Consider the following 15,852-nt stretch of genomic DNA (forward strand, 5'->3'; position numbering starts at 1 on the left):
TGAATCTGACCTGAAGTTTTTCTTAGCTTTACATGCCAGTTGTCAACATTTGATGGCTGTGACCTTACAGTGCATGTTGTATGCATGGTGTGGAGTGATTGAACTACATTTTAAGCTTCTTGTATTTTGTCATTTTTTAACTTATTTTGAAAAATACCATCATGCATATGATTTCTACTTGTTAAGAAATCTGGACAGAGTCATAAATAATGGGGGACAAAGGCCCAGAAATAGTGACATTTTTTTTTTTAAATATTGCTCTTACAAACTTAGAAAGTTGATAGAGTAACAGGTTTTGCATTAGCATGAATTTTCTGAAGAGTATGAAGTCTGAAATTCAATTATCTGTCGTTAATTTCTCAGTTCAGTCCTCAATGAATTGCCAATAATTTGCCAGAAAATCAAACTTTTATGAGGAACAGACCAAAAATACTAGTCAAAAGTCTGGACATTCTGCAAAAATCTGGACAGTTGAGAGGTATAAGTTGAACCTCTGTAGCATAACATTATTGGCTTGTTTTACTACACAGATATTTTAAAACTATGTCTTCCATAAAAGAATGCCACTGTCAAACACCGGCGGTGTGTTTATTTGATAACTTGGTAAGCTGGGTCTGTATTATATGTTCAAAGTTTGAAAACTTTGAACGGTAAATAATCAAATTTAAATGTTCGAAGTTTCAAATATCGAACATATAATTGAAAAAAAAAAGTGGAACTTACCTGATTAGTGTAGGCAGGGGGGCTACCCCTACACCCCCGCTCTTTAAATATATCAACTCCAAAACCACACTATATTGCGGTAAAGGGACGATTTCTCTTACTGCACTGTAGTGCGGTCTTGGATTTGGTATATTTAAAGAGCGGGAGGTGTGGGGGGGTGCAGGGAGGCTTGTCCCCCTGCCTACAGCCGTTAGTTTGGGGATTATTTATTTAGTTTTTTTCATATGTTTGAAGTTTTATAACTTCGAACATTTAAATTCAATATTTTAATGTTCGAAGTTATAAAACTTCGAACATATGATATAGACCCTGGTAAGCTGATGGATGGCACTGAACCCTTTTTATCTACGACATGGCCACAGACAGTATCAAAAGCATTGTATTGACTAATACTGTAAAATATGTAAGTAAAAAACAAAAAAGTGAAGCAGAAGCACCAAAAATTGTAACTAGAATCCACCTTGTAGGTCCTTCAGAAAACGGAAAATATGAGGTTTGTTTAAAAAAAAGTTTTAATGCACAATCCATAAACTGCATAAACACATAAACGCACTTGTAGCACCAGCGTTTTCGTCTCCCCTCATAAAGACTTCATCAGATGACCTTGCACGTGGGGAGATGTTATAAAATAATTCATAGTAAATCCTTCTCTAATGCTCTTTCAAACAAAAAAAAATCCTTTTCACTAGAGCGCTGGTTCCCCTTCAGCACAGCTAGCTCCAGCAGTGTGCAGGTTGTCTTCTGCCCCTATTCACGCTCCCCTCCTCGCTGCAATGTTCAGGGATCAAGGCCTTGCTATTCCCAGTCATGGTGGTATTTGGTGATCTGCTGAAGACTTTTTACAGGGTACTGGACTCACATAAATTCCTTTTTAAGAACCCCCACTGCTGACTCAGAGGTTGTCACCGCAAGCCCCAAATGAGTTAGGGCTAGTACTTATAAAAACCCATTACCTATGGACAAAGAAATCAGGGTCCTTGATAGATTTGGGAAGAAGGTTTATACTTCCTCTACCCTCACCATGAGGGCCCTCAATTGCCAGTTCCATATGATAAAATACCAACAGAGTATTTTGGAAAAAAATGATGCAAAATATTTCCTCCCTGGAGGACAAGAACTCCTCCAAGGAATTGCTGAATCTCTGCCATTCCAGTTCCCAGGTAGATAGGCAATCCTCACACTGCGGATATGATGTCCTAGAGGCATCTTCCCGAACTGCTGTCTCTGGGTGGGTCATCAAAAGGCATGCTTGACTTAGGGAACAGAGATTAGCAGATCATGTCAAATCTAAACTGCTAGATGCACCCCATTTTTGGACCAAAGGCTGAGGCTTTCTTAAAAAAGATGGAAGATAAAGCAAAATCCATGCAAATGGTCAAAGACTTCCTCCATGTCCAGCCACCTAGGTTCAGTAGGAATTTTCTGACTAAGCATTGGTCCTTTCCCTCCCAAACAAAACCCAGTCAGAGGAAAACCCAAAGGGAAAGGCCTCATAGGTGGCAGCAGAAATCACAGAGGGCAAGGCAGTGGTCCCCAGGAATACCCAGGCCAGGGAGTTCTACTCCACAAGGCACTAGCAGAGATCAGCAATGGCTCATCCCCCACCCCCACCACCAACCCCAACCCCAGGACAAGTTAAGAGGAAGACTTTACGTGTTCAAGGAAAACTGGGCCCTCATCACCTCCAACAAGTGGGGTTTGGAAGTAATCTGAAACGGCTACAAGCTCACTTTCAAAGAACCATTAAGATTCTCAGGCTACGTTGATGTGCCACAAAACCAAAGGGCAGAGGCCATTTCTCAGATTCACAACCTGTGCTCTCAGGGCTCTGTGGAACCAGTACCAGACCACTATATAGGAAAAGGGTTTTACTCCAGGCTATTCCTGGTCCCCAGGAAAGAAGGCTGTTGGTGCCCTCTCCTGGATCTGTCCATCCTCACTCAGTCCTTCCTAGTTCCGAAATTTAAAATGCTTACTCTTCAAAAGCTTCTTCCCATGAGCACACCTCGGGCTCTAATGGTCACCTTAGACCTGAAAGATGCCTACTTGCACATCCCTATAGAAGAATCCTGCAGAAGTTTTTTTCGCTTCAGAGCAGGTTCCAGTCACTTTCAATTCTCTGCACTTCCCTTTGGCTTGTCTGCTGCTCCCAGGGTCTTCACAAAATGGTTGGCCCCAGTGATCATCTTCTGCAGAACAAGAGGCATCCACATTTACCCTTATCTGGATGACTGTCTCATTCAGGCTATGAGTTGGTCCAAGCTCCTCTGGGATCTGGCCTTCACCCAGACCCTACTGTCTTCCCTAGGGTTCACCATAAACCTCAGCAAATCCAACGCAAACACTTCCAGCAGGATGGTTTTCCTGGGGGCTCTACTGGATTCCTTCCAGAAAGCTTTTCTTCCCCCAGACAAGGCTTCCTTCGTAACCCAATACTTCCAGGACATTATGCAGAGGCAATGCCTTTCAGCCAGGGAATTCCTCAGAGCACTGGGCTACATGGCATCCTGTAGCCTAATGATCCCTCTGGCTAGGCTACACATGAGGAAGGTTCAGTGGTACCTCAAGAATCTGTGGTGTCAGCACTCATAGTCATTGGAGACAGAAGTCCAGCTAATTCACTGCCACTGGGAGAAATTGTCGTTGTGGGCATGAGCATGTGCACAGAAACAGGGTATCCCCTTCAGGTTCATCTCTCAAGGCCAAATCTTAACCACAGATGCATAAGACACAGCCTGGGGAGCCCATTTCCAGCACCTCCTATCATAGGCAAATGGGAATCATAGTTCAGACACAGGCACATAAATTGGAAGGAATCGATGGCAGTACAGAAGGGCATGGTGGCCTTCAAGGATCACTGGAAACCAGGGGTCCTGCTTATCAAAACAGACAACACAATGGTCATGTGGTACATAAACAAATGGGCACTCACTCCTATGGTCTTTGCCAGCTGGCAGTGCAGATCTGGGAGACACTCAATGCTATGGGTTGCACCTCTGGCTCAGTACCTTCCTGGGGCTTGGAACACTCTAGCAGACCACCTCAGCAGACAGTGGATCCCCATGAGTGGCAGCTGCATCAGGACACATTTCTCAGCATAGTCCAGAAATGGGGATCCCTTCAAATAGACCTCTTTGCCACTGAAGAAAATGCTCAGTTAAAAAGATTCTGTTCCAAGAGCAAACTTCACACAGCCTGAAGGAGAGATGCCATCTCTTTCCTCGTGAACCACCTTTTTCATTGTGCATTTCCTCCCCTGTCTCTCCTTCTTAGGGTCCTCCTAAAAATCAAGGAAGAAGGACCGAGGGTCACCCTGATAGCTCCAAACTGGCCCAGGCAGCACTGGTAACTCCTGCTACTGAGTTTAAGCAAAAAAAAAAAACCTTGGCAGTTACCCCAGAGAGTGGATCTGTTGATTCAAGCAAAGGGAAAGTTCTGGCATTCCAACCTGCAGACTTTCAAATTCTCTGCCTGGATAATTCATCAACATTCTGCCCTGAGTAATCCCTGAGCAGTCAGGTGCTTACTATCCTCAAAGAGTCTGGAAGACCCAGTAGTAGGAAAACATACTCTGCCAAGTGGAAAAGATTCTCTATTTGGTGTCAGCAACAAGGCCTCAACCCTGTCTCAACCAACATCTCACACATTTTGGAGTACCTGGCTATCTTGCTGGAAAAAGGCCTATCCTTCTCTATCATTAGGATTCACACTTCAGCTATTTCAGCCCACATCCACACTTTTCCTCCTGTCTTTTCCTAGACCCTAATGAAACATTTCCTTAGGGGAGTGCTGCATGTTAGACCTCCCAGGAGGCAGCCCACCCCTACTTGGGGCCTCAACTTTGTTCTAGAAAAATTGAACTTACCCCCTTTTGAACCAGCTGCTTGATCCAATTTAAAATTCTTGACCTTGAAGACTGTCCTTTTACTGGCTATCACCTCAGCTGGGAGGGTCAATGTGCTGCAAGCCCTCGTGGCAGTGGAATCCTTTCTGATCTTCCACCCAGACAGAGTTTCAGTCAGAACTAATCTTCCTTTATGCCCAAGGTGGTCACAGACACTTCCCTCAGCCAAACTGTACACTTGCCTGCCTTCTTCCCTAAGCCACAGAATAAAGGGGAAAGAATCCTTCATTGTTTGGATGTACACAGGCAACTTTGCTACTACCTTAACAGGACTAAAACTTTCAGAAAATCAGAACAACTGTTTATTTCCTTTGCCTTGGGCTCTGAAGGAAAACCAGTCTCAAATCAAACTATCTCCAAGTGTATTTCTTTTTGTTACACCTACAATGGAAAAGCCCCCTGAGTCTGTTAGGACTCACTCAAATAGGTCCACTTCTACCTCCACTGCATTCCTGAGGGGAGTACCTACCAAAGGCATTTTGGAAACAACTACTTGGCCATTGATGCATACCCGTGTCAAGCACTAGCACCTGTCAGCCTTCTCCAAGTCTAGAGCAGGATTTGCCACTGCTGTCTTGCAGGGCATCCTCTCTTCCTATTAAAGCACCTACCACCCTCATGTCAGCTTTAACAATCATCCCATAAGTCAGAACTTCAACAGTGAAGCATGAAGACCATAGTACAGTTGTGTACACTTACCATAAATGTAGTTCTTTGAGTGTATTCACTGTTGGTCATCTTTCCCTCCGTCCACCCCCCCTTTTCTCCTTATAGTAACAGCTTTTTTCTCTGTTCTCCTCTTCCAGAGGACTCTTTGGAGGGATGCCCTACAGGCTCCCTTTCCTAAAACCTGGTCCCTTGCTTAAGGTTCTTCTATGGGGCTCCTACCTTCTAGGGGCAAGAAAAAACTGACGTCATGGCGTCGGCTGGCTCCCTTTATACCCAACCATCCTGACTTCAGGGTAGGGCATCCACAAGATCAGGGAGGAGGAAGTTTTTTACTCTGGTAGTCGGGTCGACCAAGAGCTTCAGAAGCAGGAAATCCCATAAGTCAGGACTGCAACAGTGAATACACTCGAACATTGACATTTATGGTAAGTGTATACAACTATACTTTCTCTTATGTGGGTAATCAATGGGCTTAGATGTTCTTGACCTTTTGTGGTCATTCTAAAGTTGGAGAAAAGCTTATTCCATGTATGTGAGCCAAAAGCCAAAAAAAGTAATTTTATCTCTCTTGACATTGCAGGCTACTCCCTGTTGGTATACTACAAAACTGCACTCAAACATTCTGCGTATTGTATGCATATTGTGCTGGATCAGTCATAGATTAGATTGTTAGAGGCATTCCATGTGTGATAGTCTGTGTGTCTTTCAGGGGCAGCAGTTACTGTGAAGTACTTTAAAAAATGCTGTGTTCTTTTTTTGGGCACAGGGGACATGATCCTACAGTCTTTTGGTCAATAATACTTATAGGCAGGAAAACGTCTTCATCAAATAACAGGCAGTTATGGGAAAGATTGTAGTTCATCTGAAATGTCAGAACACCCTTCCTCATGGTCATCCTGGCTTCCAGGGACGTGAGGATGGTAATCTTGTAGTAGGTGGCACTTTGTTTTTCTGTTTTATTTCACCATCAGTATAAATGTTGAGCAGGTATAACTAAAGGGTCCAGTAAAATGTCTGGTTGGAATGTTTTCAAGCCAGGATTGTGAACTCCATAATTAGAAGAGGGATGTTTCAGTGTGGGAAAAGTACTAAATAATGTATTTGTTTATTTAAAAACTTTTTAGAAGTACAGATTTTGTCAGCAGATAAGGCTTTATTGGCTCACCTAGTCTGCCTACTTCTCTTTCTTTTTTGTCACTATTAACTGTTTACCCAGTGTACGAATCACTTAACTTGAACAAGAGGTCCCTAGTTCACTTTATAGTCACAATAGTAAGGCTGACAGTGTGAATGATTCAGCCCTTGTACTATTTTAGCATGTTTTCTGAGGGCATATGCTGCATATCATTAGGGAGGCTAGAAAACCCAATACAAGGAAATCAGGGTCTATATTATAAGAATGAAAGTGCATATGTGCGACTACATAAAAGTTGACACATAATGCACAAAACCTAAAAATAGTGAACGGCCACGTAAGCGAATTTTTCCGTAGGGAAAAAACGTACGCGACTGCTAAAAAAAATAATTTAACACCATAAAGAGGTAGGGGGCTTCGCCCCCCACATCACCCAAAATGGGGGGCTGTGCCCCCCACACACCCTAACTAAATATACCAACTCCGAGATCGTACTTTAGGGAAGTAAAGGGCAACTCCGTGAAACTGGCCAACTATCTCCTTGTCCTATGACATATTCATCGACTCGCTTAAATGTGATTCGATGAATATGTGTCGCAGTTTCTGTATTCACTCAGAAGCATTTTCATGCTTCTAATACAGACCCGGAAATCAGACATGGAGTGAAAAAAATTCTCAGATTTGTTAGCTTGGGAAGAAAAGGTCAAGAGACCACATTGCTTTAGCAAGGATGGTCTGACCTTTCCCTCTAGGCTTTTGAATCCTGGCTAAAACTTTATCCAACCCCGTAGTGTCTTTATTAGGCAATGTCAAATTGACATAACTCCCGACATAGCAAAATCTATTCAACAAAACCTCAAGGTGTTACTGTTCAATGCCAGGAGCCTAAATAAAAAGCTAAACTCCCTCAGAGCCCTCCTCACACTTGAGAATATAGACATCTGTGCAGTTACTGAGACTTGGTTTAAAGTGTCAGTGAGTATCCCGGCAGTCAAGTTTCAGTGCCTTCCACACTTTTAGACCAGTAGCTGCACAGAAAAGTGTTAAAAGTGGAGGTGTCTCAATATACATCAGTGGCAAGCATACCTCTAAGGTGTTGAAGCAGGATGATGTGCTGGAGTTCCTCCACATGCAGATCACCGTAGACAAAATCCCATACCATATCCTAGCCAGGTACAGGTCACCCTCCATGTCTCAAGAAGCTCACAATGGAAACTTGGAGCTGTTGGAGACACATACCATCCAACCTAACACCATACTCATGGGAGACTTTAATTAACCCTGTATAGACTTGGAATTCTACATGGCCTCAGATCTACAGGCATACAGATTCCTGGACTTTGTAAATACAATCACCCTTGGCCAAGTAGTGAATATGCCCACTAGAGGCTTCAATGTACTAGACCTTGAGCTCACAACTATGAGAGAATACTGCACCCCCTCACTATGTTTTGTCCTGGTAAGATCTGACCATAATGCTGACTCCTTCAAAATCAAAATCAACAATGTAATCCCATTAAAACCTATTCCAAGGCAAATTACCTGTTATTAAGTGATGGTTTGTCAAAATTCAGTGCCACTCTAAAACCCCAAGAACACAACAGCCTGTGCTGACTTGCTCTCAGAAACTCTGTACAACTATGTTAGTGGCTGCTGTACCTACCAGAAGTCAGCCCAGGACTAACCCCAGAAACAGACTGCCTGGTGGCAGCCTGTTGGAATGTACAACAAAAGGAAAAAAATATGGCAAAAATCAGGAAGGGTAATTCCAATAAAGATAAAAACTCTCTCATCAAAGTAAATAGGCTACTATGAGGGATAATTAGGTCAGTCAAAGCCAACGTTCAGGTTAAGATAGCCTCCCAGATGTAAGATAACCATAAGACCTTCTATAGCTATGTCAGAAATCTCAAGGGCAACACTCAGCAATATGCTGAACTGGTGGTTAATAGTGCCACATTCACCGAGCCTGGCGACATAGTGATCTTTTGGTGGACAAATTCAATTCCAAATTTACCCTCCACCCCCAACCATTCCTCCACAAAAAATCCCTCAAATGTAACCCCTACAACTATAAGTGGTCAGCATGTACTGGCTGTATTCACTAAAGACAAGAACTCATCCTCCAAGGGCCCTGATAACGTCTCAGGATGCCTCATGAATAGTCTAAAATATGAGTTATCAAGACCCCTGGAGTAATTATTTAACTGTAGTCTTAAAACAGGCTTTGTGCCGCATGAATAGAAGACTGTGATGGTCATCTTCCTTCATAAGGGAGGACCTTCAACCGATCCTGGAAACTGTAGACCTATTAGTCAGACTAGTCTTATTTGCAAAGCCAAGAAAATAATTATCATGTAAACTATCAACAAGGACATAGGAGACCTGATCAATCCCAGTTTGGCTTATCAAAGGTAGGTCATGCTTACTGAATCTGGTGGACTTCTTTGAAAAGGTCACTAAGGCAGTGGATTAGGGAAACATGGTGCATACTGCTTACCTACATCTGGCTAAGGCATTTGATGCAATACCTCACTTGGGCACTGTCAACAAACTGACAGAACTGGGTACAGATCCCTTTAAACCATGCTGGACAGCTAGCTGGCTCAGTGGTAGGACCCAGGAAGTTAGAATCAGTGAGGTCACCACCACAAAGAAGCTCATCACCAGTGGAGTCTCCCAGGGCTCTGTGCTAGTCCCACTCCTCTTTAGTATCTTCTTTTTGAATGTCAAAGCAATGTCAAAGGCCTTTGGCTAACCTAAGTTTAAAAATGATTGCAAACTGGTAGCAGTCATTTAATCCTTCCAAGATGAGAACACCCTTCAGGAAGGTCTAATACAGACAAATTCTTGGTGCCAAAGTCATGGCTTAAAACTCAATACCAAGAAGTGCATTGTAGTACTTTTTGGGAAGTCTATCACACCAGGTAAATACGTCATCAGTAAAACACCCCTAAAAGTTGATTCAGGGATCTGGGAACTCATGTAGATAGTAATCTAACCATCAACCAACATGTGTCCAAGATAGTAAGAAAATCCTTCTATGATGCTCAACTTATAACCAAGGGCATGGCATCTAGGTCCAGAGATGTTATCATACCACTGTACTTGGACCCATTGTTGAGTGTAATGCCCTCTTTGGTAACCACCTGATCAGACACTTGCACCAACTGGAATGGTAAAAAGAGTTTAGTACAAAGGTGCAAACTACCTGGGAGTAACCAGCCCCCTCAGGGGGTATAAACCCTAACCAGAAGTCCTTCAAAACTGCCTCTCCAGTTTGCAGCTAAATCCTGTGGCGGGGTAGTGTCTAACCTGTAGGGTAGTAAGGGAGGACGTCATGTGATGATTAGGGTACCCAATCCAATCTATCTGTATCCGTAAAAAAACAGGGGATGAAAGGAAGGAGATACCTGTGAACATCTACAAGTATGGTAAGTTCCTAATGCAACTGTAGTATGGTCTTTGTTCATATGGCAATATTAGGCTAAATGCCCTTCTGGCCAAGTTTAAGCCCAGCCAATTTATCTTGCTGGGAATCAAACCATCTACCTCTTGTCTGTAAGTTAAGCACTTTAACCACTATGCCAACCCCCGACACCTGTCAACTGTAATATGATTATAATGTCCACTATTGCAGTACTGACTCTTAGGAAAACTCCCACAGGCTATGGAGCAGGGAGAGGCTGGTCCTGGGAAGAGAAAGGGGACAAACAAATCCAGCCAAATTATTATGCTAAAGACTGACTCATAATACCAACTTGCTGCTTCCAATACAAATTATGTAGTAATCTCTTCTCAGGAAGGTGATGGCAGCTGCAGTGGCCCTTAGAAAATGGAATGGAATGTAGGAATGTAACACACAACTGTCTTGCCAAAAAAGGAGTAACAAAAACATATGTAATGTGCCATGTACTTTCATATGGTTGGTTTAACAGACATTCACTCTGCCCTTAGTAAAAAAAAAAATAACTGCTCAGATTTCTTGAAATGCTTTGTTCTCTCCAGTAAAATATTAGTTGTCTGTTTCTGTTTAAGGACTATAGGATTCTTTCCTCTCTTACTCTGAGGTGTAGGGAAAAATACAAAGTGATTCAAGAACAACTCTGTCAAGCTTTAGGCATGAAGGAAGGGTTAGTCCTTCAGGTGACCTTGTGCTTCAGAAAGATTGGAAATGTCTCTTAGGTTCATGGATTCATAGGGGTATACTAGGTTAATGACCACTAGGGCAATTATAAGCCTTGCCATGCAACACAAATGTGATCCACAAATTTAATTTATATTTGATTAATAGGGGGTGAATTATCAACTGCCTCTGTCCATCAGAGAGATAGGAGCCAGACGAGGGGTGAATTTCTGATTACCCTTCCAGTGGCCCAAGTTGCACTTTTAATAGTTTCATACTAGGCTATCTGCTGTAGGGCATTTATAAGCCTAGCCAGAGTGTGTTTGGCTTTCGCCACCCATTTTAAATTAATTTTGCTATGCCCTTTTTCGAGGTTAGTATACTGTGCCTCTGTGTAACAGTGACACAGAAGTGATACGTGGGGTAAACGTACGATCTCCCATCCACTCATCAAGATTCCTCTTGAAGAGAGTCAATGAGGGACTCTGCCTAACCTGGACTGGGATTTTATTCCAGAGTGAAGGGAGCCTCTGGGTTATGAATCTATCCCTCCAGCATGTCCTATTTATTTAAGTGCTGAGGTTCAAGTCTCTCGAGCGCTCGATGGGATTTGGATTTTCTGAGGTGCAGCATGTCCATTAATTCCGGGTTGGACATGGCTTTATACGTCAGGCACAGATCGCCTCTGAGCAGGCGGTATGCCACTGAGTAGAGCTGGAGTTTCTTTAACCGGGCAGCATATGGCATCTGTTTGAGCCCTTTGATCCTCTTGTTGAGGTACTTTTGGGGTCTTTCCAGTTGCTGCAGGTGTCTGGTAAGGTACATCCCAAAATGGGCATTGTACTCAATTATGGGCCTGATGAGGGATGAGTAAAGAGGCACGATGACCTCCCCTGATCTAGATGTGAATCCCTTCATGATTAGGTGGGCTATATAAAATGTTTTTCTAACCACTTTGGCCACGTGGCTGTCAAATGAGAGATTGCTATCAACTTGGGTCCCCAGGTCCCTAATTACTTCTTCTGTACTTAATGGATAACCACCTATGTGGTAATTTGTGGCACTTTGTTTTGCCAAAGGGGATGACTATACACTTTTTGGCGTTTAGCTTGAGGCCATGGCTCTGGCACCAGTTGTCTGTTTCTATGAGGCCCTTTTGGAGGATACTTGTGTCGGCTGGAGAGTCGATTATGGCGCCCAGTTTGCAGTCATCTGCGAACTTGGTCAGCCACAGTCCTTCCATGTTGGCCTGTACCTCCGAGAAATATATACCGAACAAGAGAGGTCCCAGGACTGAGCCTTGTGGGACGCCACTTGTAACTGATTTGGAGTCTGACATGGCTCCAGCAATTCTAACCATGTGGGTTCTGTCCTTTAGCCAGTTTGCAACCCATCTAGTGACATAGGGGTTTATATTTAAGCTGGTGAGCTTATCTATAATGCCCGAGTGGGGTATTGTATCGAAGGCTTTCGCGAGGTCCAGGTAGGCTGTGTGGACCACCCTCCCCTCGTCAATGGCCATGGTGACTGTTTCAAAGAAATCGACCAGCCTTCTGTGATAATATAGATCTGAGGAACAAGACAACTTGGTGGCATGAGCTCCCTGCAGAAATGAGGAGTAGATCGGTGCACTCTGCCCTTTGCATGACCCCATACCGCTTACTTTGAGGTGAACTATGCCTGACATATAAAGCTATGTCCAACCCAGAATTAATGGACATGCTCCACCTTAGTAAATCTAAATCCCTTAGAGCCACGCGCTCGCGGGACTTGAACCTCAGCACAGAAATAAATAGAACATGCTGGAGGGACAGATTCATAACCCAGAGGCTCCTTTTGCTCTGGAATTCCAATTCATGTTAGGCAGAGCACCTCACTGACTCTCTTCAAGAAGAATCTTGATGAGTGGATGGGGGATCGTAGGTTTGTCCCAGGGATTACTTCCGTGTCACTATTAGACAGAGGCACAGTAAACTAAACTTTAAAAAGGGCACAGTATACTCAAATCAAGGGGTGGCATAAGCCAAACACAATCGGGCTAGGCTTATAAATGCCCCAGGGCAGATAGCCTAGTATGAACCTATGAACCATAAAGATTACCGGGCTGTAAGTCATTTGGGTAGGTTTAAAGTAAAACTCCCCTGCTTAGTGCTAGTCAGTGTGTCCCCCATGGTGGCCATAGGATCCTCACTGGCCCTGACAGCAAAATGTCGGTATTAGTCTTGGGTAGATTGGAGTGGCTGGTATACCCAGTGCAGAACATGGGACGCTATGATGACTGTCCAGATGAAAGAAGGGGTGAAACAAGGAGCAAAAATAGTTACCAGTGGTGTCCCATGACGGTCAATGCTGGACCCTCTCCTATTTGACATCTACTTCTCAGAACTTTATAACAACACTCCTGACCTTGGGTTATCTGAGTTTTCAGACTATTGTAAATTGGGTGTGGTCATTCAGTCTCCTTCTGACTCACAATTCCTACAGCATGGGTTGAACCATGGTAACATCTGTTGCAAGAACAGCAGTCTCAAATTAAATGAGAAAAAAAATGTAGTCTAGCTCATGTCACTGAACAAAACATTTGCACATACTGTATTGGTGATGCAACCCCCTAACCTGACAGTGTCATAAGGGTTCAACGCACTCTTGATAATACCTTATGTTTTGACTATGTCTCCATAGTAGTTCAGGAAGCCTTTTACGTAGGTTCTTAGGTGTTTACTAGGCTAATGACCAAAAGGGCCTTTTTAAGCCTAACCATGCATCCCAAATCTCTGAAAAGTTCTGATACCCTTGATAAGTGTAAGCATGGGCCTGGGAGATGAACCATTTACAGGATACTTGCGTCCATTAGAGACATAGGTACCAAACCTGGGATGAATTTCCGGTTTCCCATCCAGTTGTCCAAGTTGTACGTGAATTGGGTTAGGGAGTAACTCTGCATCACATGGGTGGGGTGCCTGTTCCATAGATGAGGTAGTCTTTGGGATGTATACCTATCTCTCCAGCAAGTCCTATTTATATCACAGGCAAGGTTAAAGTCTTTAGAACAGGTAACTCTGGTGCTGTTTATTTTGTGAATATGCAGGAGGTCCATTAGAGTGGGTGTGAAGGCTGCCAGCTTAGCCAGATAGGATTTTATACATAATTCTGTAATTTGTAAATATGAATGTGGAATTACAGGCTTGTTTTCTTAAATGAAAGAATATGCTGTGAAATGTTGAACCCAAAACAATGTAGCAACATTGCCCTATGCTGTAAAGAAAGCTAAGTCAAGTGTTTCTTGTCTGTCCTTTGAAACTGAAATTATTTCATGACTGTCTTTGATGTTTACAATTCGGCTCTGGATGGGCTAGATGAAGGCTTCCTTCCTGTTGTTTTAAGGCTAAAGTTAATGACCAGAATTTACATGTGGAATGTCCTTTATTGCTCTGGTTTCTGCCTAGGTGTAAAAGAATGTAAATGCAGATTCTGTCAGCCTGGGAACACCAGAAAAGTGTAAAAAATGATGTAATGGGAATCAGGACTGCAACAGGAATTTAAACAGAGAGAATCAGAAGGCATTAAGCATTTTTGTCTTGACCATCCAACTTACAGCACTGTCTTGCTCATATGTAAATTATCTTCGACTTGTGTTTTCTTTTAGAAATAGCTGGGAACTAGAAAGATTAGACTAAATGTTTTTATGTGATGTCAGAACTGTACTACTGATTTATTTTAAGTATTTCTGTGTGATCTCTCAACTCTTGACTAGCACTGTGTAGTAAGAAGTATTGTCTTGTGTTTTTATTATTTATTATTAAATATTTAAAAACTGTGGCTGGTTTGTGTACAGATAAGTTAAGCTCTTAAGAGTACGTGTATGCCTTTGGTAAAACTGGACAAAGCCACTCTAATAACTTTAGCCCTGGGATATACTACCAATTGGATAATAATATTGCACAGTAATAATTGGACACCCTTTTAAGGGCCTTTAAGTAGATGATAAATATTAGCTGGGTGGTGGCAGCCGGTACTACCGTATAGTCTGGGTAATAGTAGCACAGCTGGAGAAGCTGTGCCAGCCTTTTCCAGGAGTTTCGGTGTGGTTGTATAAACTCTTATCTCAAAGTGTGTGTGTGTGTGTGTGTGTGTTTGCATGTGTGTGTGTGTGTGTGTGTGTGTGTGTGTGTGTGTGTGTGTGTGTGTGTGTGTGTGTCAGCTACTTGGGCAGGGACACGAAGCACTGGTTGGACAGAGAGGGTGCTAGAGATTTTAGCTTGCCCAGCTGGCTGAGATCTTGACCCTATAGCTGTGCCAGTGAGGAGTCTCATTGGGGATCTGGAGAGCAAGGGAGTGACCAGCCCCAGACTGACTGTGATCTCTGTGCGCTCGTAAGGGAAATTGCACTTTACTGTGTGTTTTTGATGTCCTTCAAGGATGCATCTGCAGTCCTAACAAATGGGTTGTCCTGTCATCAGGCAGCCCTTGACAAAGTCTGGGTCTGGCCTCGGCTGGTGTCGCACTTCACCCGACGTCATCTCTGCTGGTCTTCGGGTATAAAGGCATCAGCCGACGCCATTTTCCTCAGTCTTTCTTGCCGCGTGGCGCCCGAAGCAGAAGCTGTTCGCAAGTGCCGGTCGGTCAGATCCAGAGATTACTACTGCCGAATACTACTTGAAGACTTCTAAAGCTAAGTACCCTTTGGGGACTCTTTCTTGCCAAAGCCGATGTCAGAAAAAGTGAATAACTGTTTAACTTGTGGGAAACAAATACCTCATAAAGATTTCCACTCTTACTGCTTACCTTGTTTAGGCCCAGACCACGTAGCAGCCTGTTTAGCCTGTGCTTCTTTCAACCGAGCGCTTAGGCGTCGGTCGGAGTTTGCTGAACAGTTTTTCGGCTCAGATTTTGCGTACATTATGCCGTCGGATCCTCCGACTTTGCAAATTGTTAAGAAAAGACCGACACTCGCGGTCCGAGGTTTCGTCCGAAACCACGGTTAAGCAAAAGTGTCTCGGTTTCTGCCGAAACCGAGCAAACGGGTCAATCTTCAGCCGAATCCATGACTACTACCGGGGCTCCTGCTACCCTAGTTGAATCAGCCTCTGAAGTTTTGCCTACTAATGTGGTTCCTCTAGAATTATCGGACACCATCCCTTTGGATGTCTCTACCCCAGCACGTGGTGCTGCTAGGCCTCCTGCAGCCATGTCTATAAAGGCCTTTGCCAGGGCTAAAGCAGCCAAAACTGCTAAGTCTGTGCCTGTTAAGCCCCCCTCTCACAGGCCCAGTTCCAGTTCCCAAATGCTTACTCT

The 15,852-nt window shown here is 43.5% G+C and overlaps 1 long non-coding RNA gene across 1 annotated transcript in view; it reads left to right on the top strand.

Annotated features, from left to right (window-relative positions):
- Window positions 1-15,852, top strand: part of LOC122794427 — a 489,792-nt gene that overhangs the window by 148,305 nt on the left and 325,635 nt on the right. The gene's annotated exons all lie outside the window — the stretch shown is intronic.

Source organism: Protopterus annectens, chromosome 2.part1 (assembly GCF_019279795.1).
Source record: "Protopterus annectens isolate FY-2018-M chromosome 2.part1, PAN1.0, whole genome shotgun sequence".
Classification (NCBI taxonomy): domain Eukaryota; kingdom Metazoa; phylum Chordata; order Ceratodontiformes; family Protopteridae; genus Protopterus; species Protopterus annectens.